Here is a 14117-nt window from a genome sequence, read left to right as displayed (position 1 = left end):
ATGCTGGCATGAATTCTGTCCCGTTTTTGGCACCAAAGGGGGGCTGATAAAGTGCACACACACCACGCACCAGCCTCTGCTCGCTATGACTCAATCCTCGGCCAACGGGGTGTCCTGGTTTCTAGAGAGGTGCTGATAATGGTACAGTTCTTTGAAAAGTCAAGAGGGGGGAGAAATAAGGTTCTGTGGTACAGTTTGAGTCTGTCAATCCAGATGTTTTTATTTATTTATTTATTTTAAGATTTTATTTATTTGACAGACACAGCGAGAGAGGGAACACAAGTGGGGGGGGGAGAAGCAGGCTTTCCGCGGAGCAGGGAGCCCGATGCGGGGCTCGATCCCAGGACCCTGGGATCATGACCTGAGCTGAAGGCAGGCGCTTAACGACTGAGCCACCCAGGCGCCCCAATTCAAATGTTTTTAGAGTGATTTATATATTATATAATATTCATATATATTATGTATTAAATTATATATTATAAATTATTAAATTTATATATGACATTATATATTAAATTTATTTAATATTTAAGTAATATATTCAAGTAATCTCTATACCCAAGGTGGGGCTTAAACTCATAACCCCGAGATCAAGAGGCACATGCTCTTGGGGCACCTGGGTGGTGCACTCGGTTAAGCATCCAACTCTTGGTTTTGGTTCAGGTTATGATCTCAGGGTCATGGGATTGAGCCCTGTGCCAGGCTTCACGCTCAGCGCAGTCTGCTTGAGATTCTCTCTCCCTCTCCCTCTGCCCCTCCCACTCGTGCTCTCTCCCTCTCTCAAATAATCTTTAAAAAAAAGTCACATGCTGTCAGATGCCCCCAGAGTGATTTTTTTTTTACCAGATAATTATATTGTCTACTGCTGTGTAAAAAATTATCCCTCCCTAAACTTAGCTGCTAAAACAATAAACATATATTATCGCACACAATTTCTGAGGGTTGGGAATCTGGGAGTGGCTTAGCTAGATGGTTTGGGTTCAGGGTCCTCATGAGGTTGCAATCAGTATATCAGCTGGGGTGCAGTCATTTGAAGACTTGGCTATGGCTGGAAGTTGTACTTTCAAGATGGCACACTCACATGGCTCTTGTTTGGAGGCCTTAGCTCCTTGCTGTCTGTTGGCTGGAGGCCTCAGTTTCTCATGGCAGCTAACTGCCCCAAGAGCAAGCAGTCTAAGAGAGAACAAGCAGGAAGCTACAGTGCCTTTGATGACCTAGTTTCTGTAGTTGCATACTATCATTTCCCCTTTTTATATTCATTAGAATTGAGTCACTAAGCCCTAATCATACTCAAGGGGCATGTCAAAGAATTTGCAGACACTTAAAAAAAAAGATTTTATTTTATGGGGCGCCTGGGTGGCTCAGTTGGTTAAGCATCTGCCTTTGGCTCAGGTCGATCTCGGGGTCTGGGGTGCATTGGGCTCCCTGCTCAGTGGAGAGTCTGCTTCTCCCTCTGCCCCTCCCCCACTTGTGCTCTCTCCCAAGCACGCTCTCTCTCAAATAAATAAAATCTTAAAAAAAAAAAAAGAGAGATTTTATTTTATTCTTTAAAGTAATCTCTATACCCAGTGTGGGGCTCAAACTTACAACCCCAAGATCAAGAATCCCACACTCCACTGACTGAGCCAGCCAGGTGCCCCTGCAGATATATTTTGGAGAGCATGTCAATTTGTTGACATATTTTAAACCACCACAGTAATATTATTTTTAAACTTTTAATTGAAGTATAATATAAACAGAAAAGTTCACAAATTAAAAGTGTATAATGAATTATCATGAAATAGGGCGCCTGGGTGGCTCAGTCGGTTGAGCGTCTGCCTTCAGCTCAGGTTATGATCTCAAGGTCATGGGATTGAGCCCTGTGTCTGGCTCCTCACTCAGTGGGGAGTCTGCTTGAGATTCTCTCTCATTACCTCTACCTCTCTCCCACTCTCTAAAATAAATAAATCTTTTTTTAAAAGGCGAACCTAAAAAAAAATCAATTTATTTCTGTATGCCAGTGATAAAAAGTTAGAAAATGAAAAAAAAAATTTAAGGTACTCTTTCTAGGTAACATAAAGCTAAAAAAATTATAGGAATCTGGGGTGCCTGGGTGGCTCAGTCAGTTAATTGTCTGATTCTTGGTTTCAGCTCAGGTCATGATCTCAGGGTCATGAGATCAAGCCCCGCATCTGGCTCCACACTCAGTGTGGGGTCTGCTTGAGATTCTTTCCCCCTTCTTCTCCCTCCCCCACTGCTCTTCCCCCTGACTCGTACTCTCTCTCTCTAAAATAAATGAATAAAATCTTTTAATTTAACAAAAGGTATGTCATGATCTCTACAGAAAACTAACACGTAACTGAGAAAAGTTAAGGACCTCAATAAATGGGGAGTTATATTCATGGCTTATAAGATATTACTATAAAGATGTTACTTCTCCCCAGTTGATTTACAGATTCAGTGCTCGCAGATTTGAGATTTATTAATGTGGCTTCATTTGTACCCACAATATGATGGGAACTAGGGGGTCTAAAAACTTTCAGAGAATGAATAATTATTCTTATTTTAAAGAGTGCTACAAACTACATGCTTGTATCTACCAAAATTCATATGTTAAAGCCCTAATCCCCAGTGTGATGGCATTTGGAGACGGGGCCACTGGAGGTTTAGATGAGGCCATAAGGGTGAAACCCCATGATGGGATTGGTACCTTTACTTATTTATGTATTTTTAAATTTATTATTTTTTTATTTGTTAAAGATCCTAATTTTAAGCAATCTCTATACCCAACTTGGGGCTCAAACCCACAACCCTGAGATCAAGAGTCGCACGTTCCTCTGACAGAGCCAGCCAGGTGCCCAGGGATCACTGCCCTTTTAAGAAGAGACACAATCTCTCCTCTCTCCCTCTCTCTCCCTCCCTCTCTCCCTCTCTCTCCCCCCCTCACCCCGCCCGTACCATGTGAGGATACAGCAAGAAGGCAACCATCTGCAAACCAGAAAGCAGACACCAAATCTGCCCGTAGTTTGATCTTGGACTTCCCAGCCTCCAAACTGTGAGAAATAAATGTCTGTTATTTAAGCCACCAGGCCCATTGTATTTTGTTATCTCAACCAGAACTGACTAAGATACAGAGGAAGAAGTAAGGCCAAAGGGGCACCTGGCTGGCTCAGTCAGTAAGGCATGTGACTCTTGATCTCATGGCTGTAAGTTTGAGCCCTATGTTGTGTGTGTAGAGATTACTTAAAAATAAAATCTTTAGGGGCGCCTGGGTGGCTCAGTCGGTTAAGCGACTGCCTTCGGCTCAGGTCATGATCCTGGAGTCCCGGGATTGAGTCCCGCATCGGGCTCCCTGCTCGGCAGGGAGTCTGCTTCTCCCTCTGACCCTCCTCCCTCTCATGCTCTCTGTCTCTCATTCTCTCTGTCTCAAATAAATAAATAAAAATCTTAAAAAATAATAATAAAATTAAAAAAATAAAATCTTTTTAAAAAAATTAAAAAAAAAAAGAAAGTCCAGAAAGGATGTTATTTACATAAGGATACATGGTTAATGAGTGAAAGAACTGTTTGCATTGCAACACATTCGTCTACCCCCAAGCCTCTTCTACATTCTTCCTAGAGACGATGTATTCTAGAGGTAACTGTACTCCCCTTTTCCACCTGCAAAGGTATCATCTCATTAAAGCTCACATGGGTGAACAACCTAATCCCAGAATCCCAGTTGGGGGATCTGTTTCCGAAGCCACTCTGGATGCCAAGAACAACTACAGCAATCGAGAACGAACCAGTAAACAGCAAGTACTTTGAACATTTGATGTAGGGGTTGGATGCATGGGTGATGGAAGACCTGAGGGGCCAAAAGGGGATGGTGAGGGAAGCCAGAGGTCAGCATCAGGAGGAAGCCACGACCACTCCTAGGCTGGAAGGGCAGATGGAGGAAGTGGTGATGTCCAGGGACCGAGGTCACCTGATGGAACAGGAACCACAGCAGGTCTGTCAAGTAAGAGCTGCGGCCACTTCAAGAGAAGCAACCCTGACGCAGAGAGAGAATAGAAGAAAAGTCCTGTCATCTCTCCATCACATCAGTCTCTCTCCTGCCAGGGCCTCTCATTGTTTGAAGCCAGTGGAAGCTGGCTGGTGTGGGGGGCTGGGGAACAGAGCCTCTAGGGTCACCCTCTGAGGTCCAGGGCAGATAATGAAAAAGGTAAAGAAATAGATGAGATGTCAAACAAGAACTGGTGTGTGAATGTTTTTTGAGATGCTTACTAGACATCCAAAAGGAGACACTGAGTAGCCTATTGAGTCTTTTTTTAGAAGATTTTATTTACTTGAGAGGGAGAGCATGAGCGGGGAGAAGGGGCAGAGACAGAGGAAGAGAGAGAAGCAGGCTACCCCGCTGAATGGGGAGCTGGACATGGGCTCGATCCCAGGACCCGGGGATCATGACCCGAGCTGAAGGCAGATGCTTAACCAACTGAGCCACCCAGGCACCCTGGCTGCTGGATCTTGGGTTAAGCAGAGAGGTTGGGATATATAAATCTGGAAACTATTGATATAGAGGTAGTAGTTAAGTAAAACTATTAGGAAAAAAGCAATCTACATTTTTTTTTTTTAATAAGAAAGACAACAAAAACCTCAGCCCTGAAGCACTCCAAAATTCAGAAGCCTGGGATAAGTGGAAGAACTCTCAGTGAAGACTGAAAAGGAGTAACCAGTAAAGCAGGAAGATAACCCAAAGGTAACATCCTGGCAGCCAGTGAAGAAAGTTATCAGGGGCACCTGGGTGGCTCAGTTGGTTAAGTGCCCAACTCTTGATTTTGGCTCAGGTCATGGTCTCATGGGTCATGAGTTCAAGCCCCGGGTCTGGCTCCTTGCTCAGTGGGGAGTCTGCCTGAGATCCTCACTCTCCCTCTGCCCCTCCCCCACCCCTTGCTCACTCTCTCTCTCTCAAATAAATAAATAAAAATCTTTTCAATTTTTAAAAAAGAAAGTTACCATTAAGGAAAGAGTAATCAACTACTTCTGCAGGCCAGCTAAGATGAGCACCAATAAACCAATCACAGGATTGAGCAACAAAAGTAGTTTCAGGGGCGCCTGCGTGGCTCAGTCGGTTAAGCATCTACCTTTGGTTCAGGTCATGATCTCCGGGTCCTGGGATCGAGTCCTGCATCAGGCTACCTGCTCGGCGGGGGGTCTGCTTCTCCCTCTACTCTTCCCATCTGCTCATGATCTCTCTCTCACCCTCACTCTCTCTCTCTCAAATAAATAAAATCTTTAAAAATTTTTAGTAGTTTCAGTGGAGTGGTGGTGGGGCAAGTCTGGAAGAGTGTTCAGATTCTCCTTGCTATCTGAAAGTAGAGCGTTCGTGTGAAACCTTTCATGAGCAGAAATGGCGTAAAACAGAGGCAATCAGCATTCTGTAAGAGTGAAAACCCTCTTTGAATGTCTTTTGATTAGCGTCAGTAGGTATCAGTAGGTACCAATGTGGGTCTTTGGTAAAAGTGAAGTTGTGTAAAATGAACTTTTGGGTAGTGGGGGGGGAGGGGTTGGGAACCTGTGTTTTTATTTTGTTTTGTTTTAAAGATTTTATTTTTAAGTAACCTGTATACCCAATGGGGCTCAAACTCACAACTCCAAGATCAAGAATTGTACATTCTACTGAGCCAGTTAGGCGCCCCAGGTAATCTGTGCTTAAGAAAGGATGGGGGGCAAAGATTTAGCGATGATAGGTACAGATCACTCTTTTGATGACCTTTGCCACAAAGGGGAGTGGAGAAATGAGTTGGTAGCCAGTGCAGAAAAGGAGGACAGGGGCGCCTGGGTGGCTCAGTTGGTTAAGCGACTGCCTTCAGCTCAGGTCATGATCTCAGGGTCCTGGGATCGAGCCCCGCATCGGGCTCGCTGCTCGGCGGGAAGCCTGCTTCTCCCTCTGACCCTCCCCCTGCTTGTGTTCCCTCTCTTGCTGTCAATTAAATGAATAAATAAAATCTTTTTTAAAATTATAAAAAATTTAAAAAAAAAGAAAGAAAGAAAAGTAGGACAGAGAAAGTTCAAGATTCTCAGGTTTACCTGTGTCCAACTAGATGTCCCCACTCTAAGTCTCAGGATCCCACTCTTTCCCATTCAATGCCCAAACCTTTATATTAGAGACTTGGAGAGGCTTTAAGTTCAATGGACTACGTCTGCAACACACACAGCTACAATTTGTGGTGGATTTTCAACAATGCTAACCTTGTATTTACAAGAAATATAAAATTTTATTGGGGCTTCCATAGAAGCTATCTGGTTCTCCGAGTGTGATTGGAGCTGAGAGTCTAAAGACCTGAGCTTATAATGTTTGTTCAGTGAGCACGTCGGGGCACTCAGAAGAAGCCACTGAATACTGATACCCTTGTGGCCATTATTAATACCATAATGATCAATCGAAGCAGCCATTTGGTCTCCCAAGTCACTCACTCCAGTTGGAACTTCATCAAAGTCAACCCAGGTGGTAATATATCATTAACCTTGACGTCACTGCATACTGTGGATCACTAGCGTCTCATTTCTCATTGGCAAGGAGCTCATCACTGTGTCCAACCCTTAAACAACAATGAAACCATCCCTCAAATCCTACTTTTGAGAATCTGCTTCCTGTTGCAAATATTGGTGCCAGTCAAGGTATACTTGGGAGACAGAAATCATACCAGTGATTGTAACAGAGATGATTTCAGATAAATAAATGTGACTTAGGTATAAAGGATTGGTAAAGCAGGTAACTGAAAGGCAAGGAGAGAACCCAATGGTATCATGGTAGTAGTAAGTACAGGGAGCAGCTACAGGCCCTGGGACAGAGAAAACAGAGGATAAAATTTAGAATTATTGAAACTAAAGACCTGGGGCGCCTGGGTGGCTCAGTTGGTTAAGCGACTGCCTTCGGCTCAGGTCATGATCCTGGAGTCCCGGGATCGAGTCCCGCATCGGGCTCCCCGCTCAGCGAGGAGCCTGCTTCTCCCTCTAACCCTCCCCCCTCTCGTATACTCTCTCTCTCATTCTCGCTCTCTCAAATAAATAAATAAATAAATCTTAAAAAAAAAAAAAAAGAAACTAAAGACCTGGATGAGGGGTCCATTGGCGATGAATGTATTCAGGTAATGAGGAGAGGGCACTGCTTGGCTAGTGCAGGTGGGTCTGAGCTCAGAGGACCACTAAGGGCTGGGACCTTCTCGCGAAGCATCCTGGTGAAATGGTGTTGGTCTCTGAGGGTGTCCAAGATTTGGAAAAACTGCAAACTCTATCCAGCAGCTGCTACAGGAAGGAACTGCCTCACCCCAGGGTGAAGTAGCTGTGCTGGGTAATGCTGATGCTGATGGGAACAAGCAAGGGACAGGAAAGAAGCAGAGAGCAAACAGGAAGGAGCACGGTCCCTTCTGCTTCCTCCAGGCTTCCAGAGTCTCTCTGGCGCCCCTTATCGGCAGAGTCCAAAGCAGCCCATGGGCAAAGCCGCAGAGTGGCCATCCCAGATGCACAAAGCTCAGAACCAGGGAATGGATTTGAAGCCAAGAGATAATAGCTTAGTAACTGGCACACATAACAGTAGCGTGTGCCAAGGACCCGTGACTATGAGTAATCCATTTCCATACCCCTAAGGCCCAAATATACTTTTAGAAGAGTACTTGAAGGCATGACAGACTAATTGTTTTCCTGGATAGCTAGTCTGAATGTTATACTGATGTGAATTCTATCCAAGTTATATCGTGGTTTTAGTGCAAGTTCAATCAAAATTCCAATGAGATTATTTTTAAAAGATCTGACCCAATTACTCTTAAGATCTTCTGAAGAAATAGATGAGAGAAGCAAATATTTTATTTTCTATAGGAGAGTAATAAGATGGGTCTAAAGCCAATATATTAAACTATCATATAACACTAATCAGCATGGTCCTCAAAGATTAGAAAGATGAGAAACATTAAAACTTCATAAATAGTAATATTAAACAAATATGTTATCATAAAGTAATCAAGAATAGTGAAATTATTCAAAATCTTGAGGGTTGAAAGGTTTTTTTTCCTCCCCTGACATCAAATACATCATGTTTTTTTCACACCAACTAATTCTGGGATTCTCTGCCACCAACTAATGTCCAACAAGTCAGACGCTAACGATCCAGAGTTAACCCAGATTCCGTAAGTTATGTGCTCAGTTCCACAAGACTGCCCTGCTTCGGATGCTGGCTGCAAAGAGGGTGCCCAGGCTATGCACATTTCTGCCCAGCCAACTACAAATTCAGGAGATCCCATGACACCTGCTTCTCAGGGTTAAATACATTTACTAGAACAACTCACAAAACTCAGGAAAGCACTTTCATTACTATTACTGGTTTATTATAGAGGATACAAGTCAGGAACTGCCAAACAGAAGAGAGGTGTAAGGCAAAGTATGGGGAAGAGGTCTGGAGCTTCCATGCCTTCTCTAGGCACACCACTCTCAAGGCACCTTGATGTTTTTGTCAACTAGGAAAATCACTGGACCCTGCTGTTTCGGGCTTTTTTTTTTTTTTTTTTTTTAAGATTTTAAAAATTTATTTGAGAGAGAGAGTACATGTGTGTGCAAGTGAGCGGAGGGACAGAGGGAGAGAATCTTCATGCAGACTCCCTGCTGAGCGTGAAGCCTGATGCAGGGCTCCATCTCACGACCCATGAGATCATGACCTGAGCCAAAGCCAAGAGTCCAATGCTTAACCAACTGAGCCACCCAGGCACTCCTACCCTGTTGTTTAGGGCTTTTTATGGAGATTTCATTACATGGGCATGATTGATTAAATCAGTGGCCATTGGTGATTGAACTCTCATCTCCTGTCCCTCTCCTGACCTCTCCACCAGAGGTCACGGGGTGGGGGTGAAAGTCCCAACAATCTAATCATGGCTTGGTCCTTCTGGAGACCAGCTCCCATCTGGAAGGTACCCAGAGGCCCCCTCAGCCAAGACCTATCTCACTGGTATGCCCAAAACATTTTTTTTTTTAAAGATTTTATTTATTTATTTATGTGAGAGAGAATGAGAGAGAGCACATGAGAGGGGGGAGGGTCAGAGGGAGAAGCAGACTCCCTGCCAAGCAGGGAGCCCGATGTGGGACTCGATCCAGGGACTCCGGGATCACGACCTGAGCCGAAGGCAGTCGCTCAACCAACTGAGCCACCCAGGCGCCCTGCCCAAAACATTTTTATCATTCAGGAGATTCCAAGTAATTGTCTTTTTTTTTTTTTTTTAAGATTTTATTCGTCAGAGAGAGAGAGTACGCACAAACAGGGAAAGTGGCAGGCAGAGGGAGAAGCGGACTCCTCCGCTGAGCAAGGAGCCCAATGTGGGACTTGAACCCAGGACCCTGGGATTATGACCCAAGCCGAAGGCAGATGCCCAAACAACTGAGCCACCCAAGCATCCCTCCTTCTTAAAGGGATTTTTAGGAGCTCTGCACCAATGAAGGGGATCAGAATATGCCACCCCAAAATATACCACTTTGGCATAAGAATTATTTTGAGCTGGAGGCAAATGAGAATCAACAGAGGCAGAAAGAAGACTTCTCGGAGCTTCCTTTATCTGACCACAAGCAAAAATTCCTGAGAAATGAGGACTCCTATAAATCCCCTCCTGAGGGAGTGTAAGGCCATGGAGAGGATGCGAAGTTGGCACCCAGAGGGTTCTGCGAACAAACGTTTCTAAGATAATCCTTATCTTCCATTAGTTCTCTCTGCGTATTTCTCAGTCACTTCCCCACAACTTACCACCCCTATCCTAAAACCCTTTTTCTGTTGTCCCGTGGCTTCTTCAGAGTTTATCATTCATTGTTAAAAAGGTATATAAGGGCGGCGGGGCAGGGGGGGGCGCGCCTGGCTGGCTTAGTTGGTTAAGTGTCTGCCTTCAGCTCAGAGAGGCAGGGAATAGATTCACCCTCACAGCCTCAGAAGGAACCAAATCCTGCACTCCGATCCCAGACTTCTAGTCTCTCCACCTTTGAGAAAAGCTCTGTTATTGAATCTACCCCAGCTGTGGTACTTTGTTACAAGAACCCCAGAACACTAATATACTCCCTCCCCACCAGAAGTAAGCCCTTGTGGCAATGTCTGCCCATTAGCCAAAATTCAACTGAAGGTAACAGAGGCTGTTTTCTTTGTTTTAAGCAGGAAGGATTTTTTTTAAAGATTGATTTATTTATTTGAGAGAGAGTGTGCGAGTGAGCAGGAGGGGCAAAGGAAGAGAGAGAGTGAATCTCATGCAAATTCGGCACTGAGTGTGGAGCCTGACTCGGGACTCGATCTCACGACCATGAGATCATGACCTGAGCCGAAACCAAGAGTCAGAGGCTTAACCAACTGCACCACCCAGGCACCCCTAAATAGAAGGGGTTAATACCAGGAAATAAACACGGAAAATGTCAGGAAGGGTTGGAGGAGTGGACTCTGGGCTACACCTTCAGGAAAATCTCCTGGAAAGACACTGCTGAAGCATCCCTTCCAGGGGAGCTGATACCCCTGACTATCCTGAAGGTGGAATCTAGGGAGCAGGTTGCTGCAGGAACAGACAGTTAGCTGCTATGGTAGTCTGTCTCATTAGAGGCCCAATGAGCCATAAATCCCATGGGTCACACCCTCTGTAGGCCCTGCCCCTTCAATCTGGCCTCATGACTTCCTTTCACCAATAGGACAAGATGGAAGTGATGCTCTGCCTATTCTAGATTTAAGCTTAAGAGGGCCTGGCAGCTCCATTTTTGTACCCTGGGCAGCCCTGGGCTACCATAAAACAGGTCAGGCTGCCTGGCTGGGGAGATCTCTTGAAGAGATCCCATGAAGGGGGAGAGTCCTAGCCATTCCATGTCCCAGCGGACCCTCCAGCTCAATGCAGCCACACTGGTGACCACTGCAAGATGGTTGAGCCCAACCCAATCCAGGTCACAGGATCATGACCAAGTGGAATGGTTGGCTTTTCAAATTGTGGTTAAAACAAGCAGAGCATAAAAGTCACCATTTTAACCATCTTTACATTTACAATTTAGTGGCATTAATTACTCTCCCAATGTTGTCTAACCATCACCACAGTCTATTCTATTTGTAGAACTTTTCATTATCTCCGACAGAAACTCTGTGCCCATTAAACAAAACCGCCTCATTCCCCATTCCTCCCTCTCCCAGCCCTGGCAACCACCAGGAACATCTTTTCATGTGCTTATTGGCCGTTTGTGTATCTTCTCTGGAGAAATGTCTATTCAAGTCCTTGGCCCATTTTTGAATGGGGTCATTTGTTTTTTGTTTTTATGGAGTTGTAGGAGTTCTGGATGTTAACTCCTTATCAGATAGATGACATGCAAATATATTCTTCCAGCATGTGGGCTGCTTTTTCACTCTATTGACTGTGTCCTTGGATGCAGATTTTTTTTTAAATTTTCATCTGTTTATTTATTTTATCTATGTTTAATTCTGTCTGTGCTTTTGCTGTCACACTGGGGAAGTCATTGCCAAATCCAATGTCATGAAGCTTTTGCTCTGTGTTTTAGGAACTTAATAGGGATGCCTGGCTGGCTCAGTTGGTGGAGTATGCAACTCTTGATCTTGGGGTTGTGAGTTCAAGCCCCATGTTGGGTGTGGAGCTTACCTTAAAAAATGCATCTTTTGTAAAAAAGAGCTTTAATAGTTTTATTTCTTACATTTTGGTCTTTGGTCCATTTCAAGTTAATATTTGTACATGGGGTAAGGAAAAGGTCCAATTTTGTTCTTTTGCATGTGGATATCCATTTTTCCTAATGCCATTTTTGAAGACTGTCCTTTCCCCATTGAGTGGTCTTGGCATACTTGCCAAGATCATTTGACTACATGTACAAGGGTTTATTTCTGACTTCTCTATTCTTTTCCATCGGTTCCCATGCCTTCCTTTATGCCAGTACCATGCTACTGTGATTACTGTAGCTTTGTGATCATGAGCTCATTCTGTTGGACCCCCTCAAGCATTTTAGGTGGAGTGGATCAGAAGATGGACCTGAGATCAGACAAGCAGAGCCAGAGGACACAAATAAACTGCATCAGCAGGTGGGCTAGACCCCCATGATATTCACCACCGTTGCACTAGCCCCTGTCCCTGAGCCGACACTTAAGACTACATTGAACAGGGCTGAAGTGAGGAGGGGTTCCCTAAAATCAGCTGACAGAGGTAGAAAAAGTCTGGGCAGTATTTTTACTCATTTAACTCTTATTACAGAAATTTGAAGCATATACAAAAGTAAAATAATATGATGAAGTCCCCACCCCAATGACCATCCCCTAGCTTCACTACTTGTCAACTTGTGTCCAAGCTTGTTTCACTGATGCCCCTGTGGTGGGCAGAACAATGGTCCCCCCAAAGATGCCCACGTCCTGAACCCCGGAAACCTGTGACGGTATTCTGCTACATGGCAAAAGGGAATTAGGTTGCAGAAGAAATTAAGGTTTCTCAACAGCTGGTTTTAGGATAGGGAGCTATTCCTGGATATTCCAAGTGGTCCCCGAATAGTCACAAGGGTCCTTATAAGTGAAAGATGATGGCAGGCGTCAGTCACAGGAAGATGTGACTAGAACAGAAAGGCGTATCGGAGGAAACAATGCCTACCATGAAGAGGGAAGAAGCAGCCAGGACCCCAGGAGTGTGGGCGGCTTCTAGAGGCTTTCTAGAGAAGGACAATGAAGTGGATTCTCCCCTAGAGCCTCCAGGAAGGAACTCAACCCTGCTGACGCCTTGCTTTCAGCCCAGTGAGACCCATAATGAACTTCTGGCCTCCAGAGTGTAAGATAATAAGTTAGTCTTACTTAAAGTGCTGAATTTGTGGCAACTTGTTAAAGCCGCAATAGACAACAATGTAATGCCTCTCCGCGGGATCACTGGGAAGCTCATCCATATAATCTTATTTCATCCCTAAATACTTCAGTGTGCATTTCCTTAAAGATAAGGGTTTTTTTGTTTTTTTGTTTTTTTAAGATTTTATTTATTTATTTGACAGAGAGAGACAGCGAGAGAGGGAACACAATCAGTGGGAGTGGGAGAGGGAGAAGCAGGCTTCCCGCTGAGCAGGGAGCCGGATGTGGGGCCCGATCCCAGGACCCTGGGATCATGACCTGAGCTGAAGGCAGCCTAACGACTCAGCCACCCAGGCGCCCCAAAGATAAGGGTTCTTTATAACATGACCACAATGCCATTATCACCCATAAAGAATTAATGTAATTTCTTTTTTTTTCTTTTTTTTATTCTTATGTTAATCCCCATACATTATTACATCATTAGTTTTAGATGAAGTGTTCCATGATTCATTGTTTGTGCATAACACCCAGTGCTCCATGCAGAATGTGCCCTCCTCAATACCCACCACCAGGCTAACCCATCCTGAATTAATGTAATTTCTTAATAGCAAATGCCCAGTCAAGGATGGAACTTTAGGGCGCCTGGGTGGCTCAGCTGGTTAAGCGACTGCCTTCGGCTTAGGTCATGATCCTGGAGTCCCGGGATTGAGCCCTGCATCGGGCTCCCCGCTCAGCGGGGAGTCTGCTTCTCCCTCTGACCCTCCTCCCTCTCATACTCTCTGTCTCTCATTCTCTCTCTCGCAAAAAAAAAAAAAAAAAAAAAAAAAAAAAAGGATGGAACTTTAAAAACAATTATATAGGAATGTCTGGGTGGCTCAGTCGGTTAAGTGTCTGCCTTCGGCCTGAGCCGTGATCCCAGGGTCCTGGGATCGAGTCCCATATTGGGCTCCTTGCTCAGTGGGGAGCCTGCTTCTCCCTCCGCCACTCCCCCTGCTTGTCCTCTCTCTCTGACAAATAAATAAAAATCTTTTTTAAAAATTAATAAGAACAATTATATATATTTTTTGACATTTAATACTGTTTGTTGAACGAATACATGAATGAATTGGTCTTTGACAAGATTTATGCTTGTTGCATGATCCTCTGATCCACACTTGTTAGCCTTGTCATGAGGAGCCCTTTGCACATATTTCCAATAACCTTAAAAATGGTTATTTTAGGGGCGCCTGGGTGGCTCAGTTGGTTAAGCGACTGCCTTCGGCTCAGGTCATGATCCTGGAGTCCCGGGATCGAGTCCCGCATCGGGCTCCCTGCTCGGCGGGGAGTCTGCTTCTCCCTC

This window comes from Mirounga angustirostris, unplaced genomic scaffold, assembly GCF_029215605.1.
Source record: "Mirounga angustirostris isolate CCGP_5_RB_7025 unplaced genomic scaffold, mMirAng1.0.hap1 SCAF_16, whole genome shotgun sequence".
NCBI lineage: Eukaryota > Metazoa > Chordata > Mammalia > Carnivora > Phocidae > Mirounga > Mirounga angustirostris.
This window is presented reverse-complemented; position numbering follows the sequence as displayed.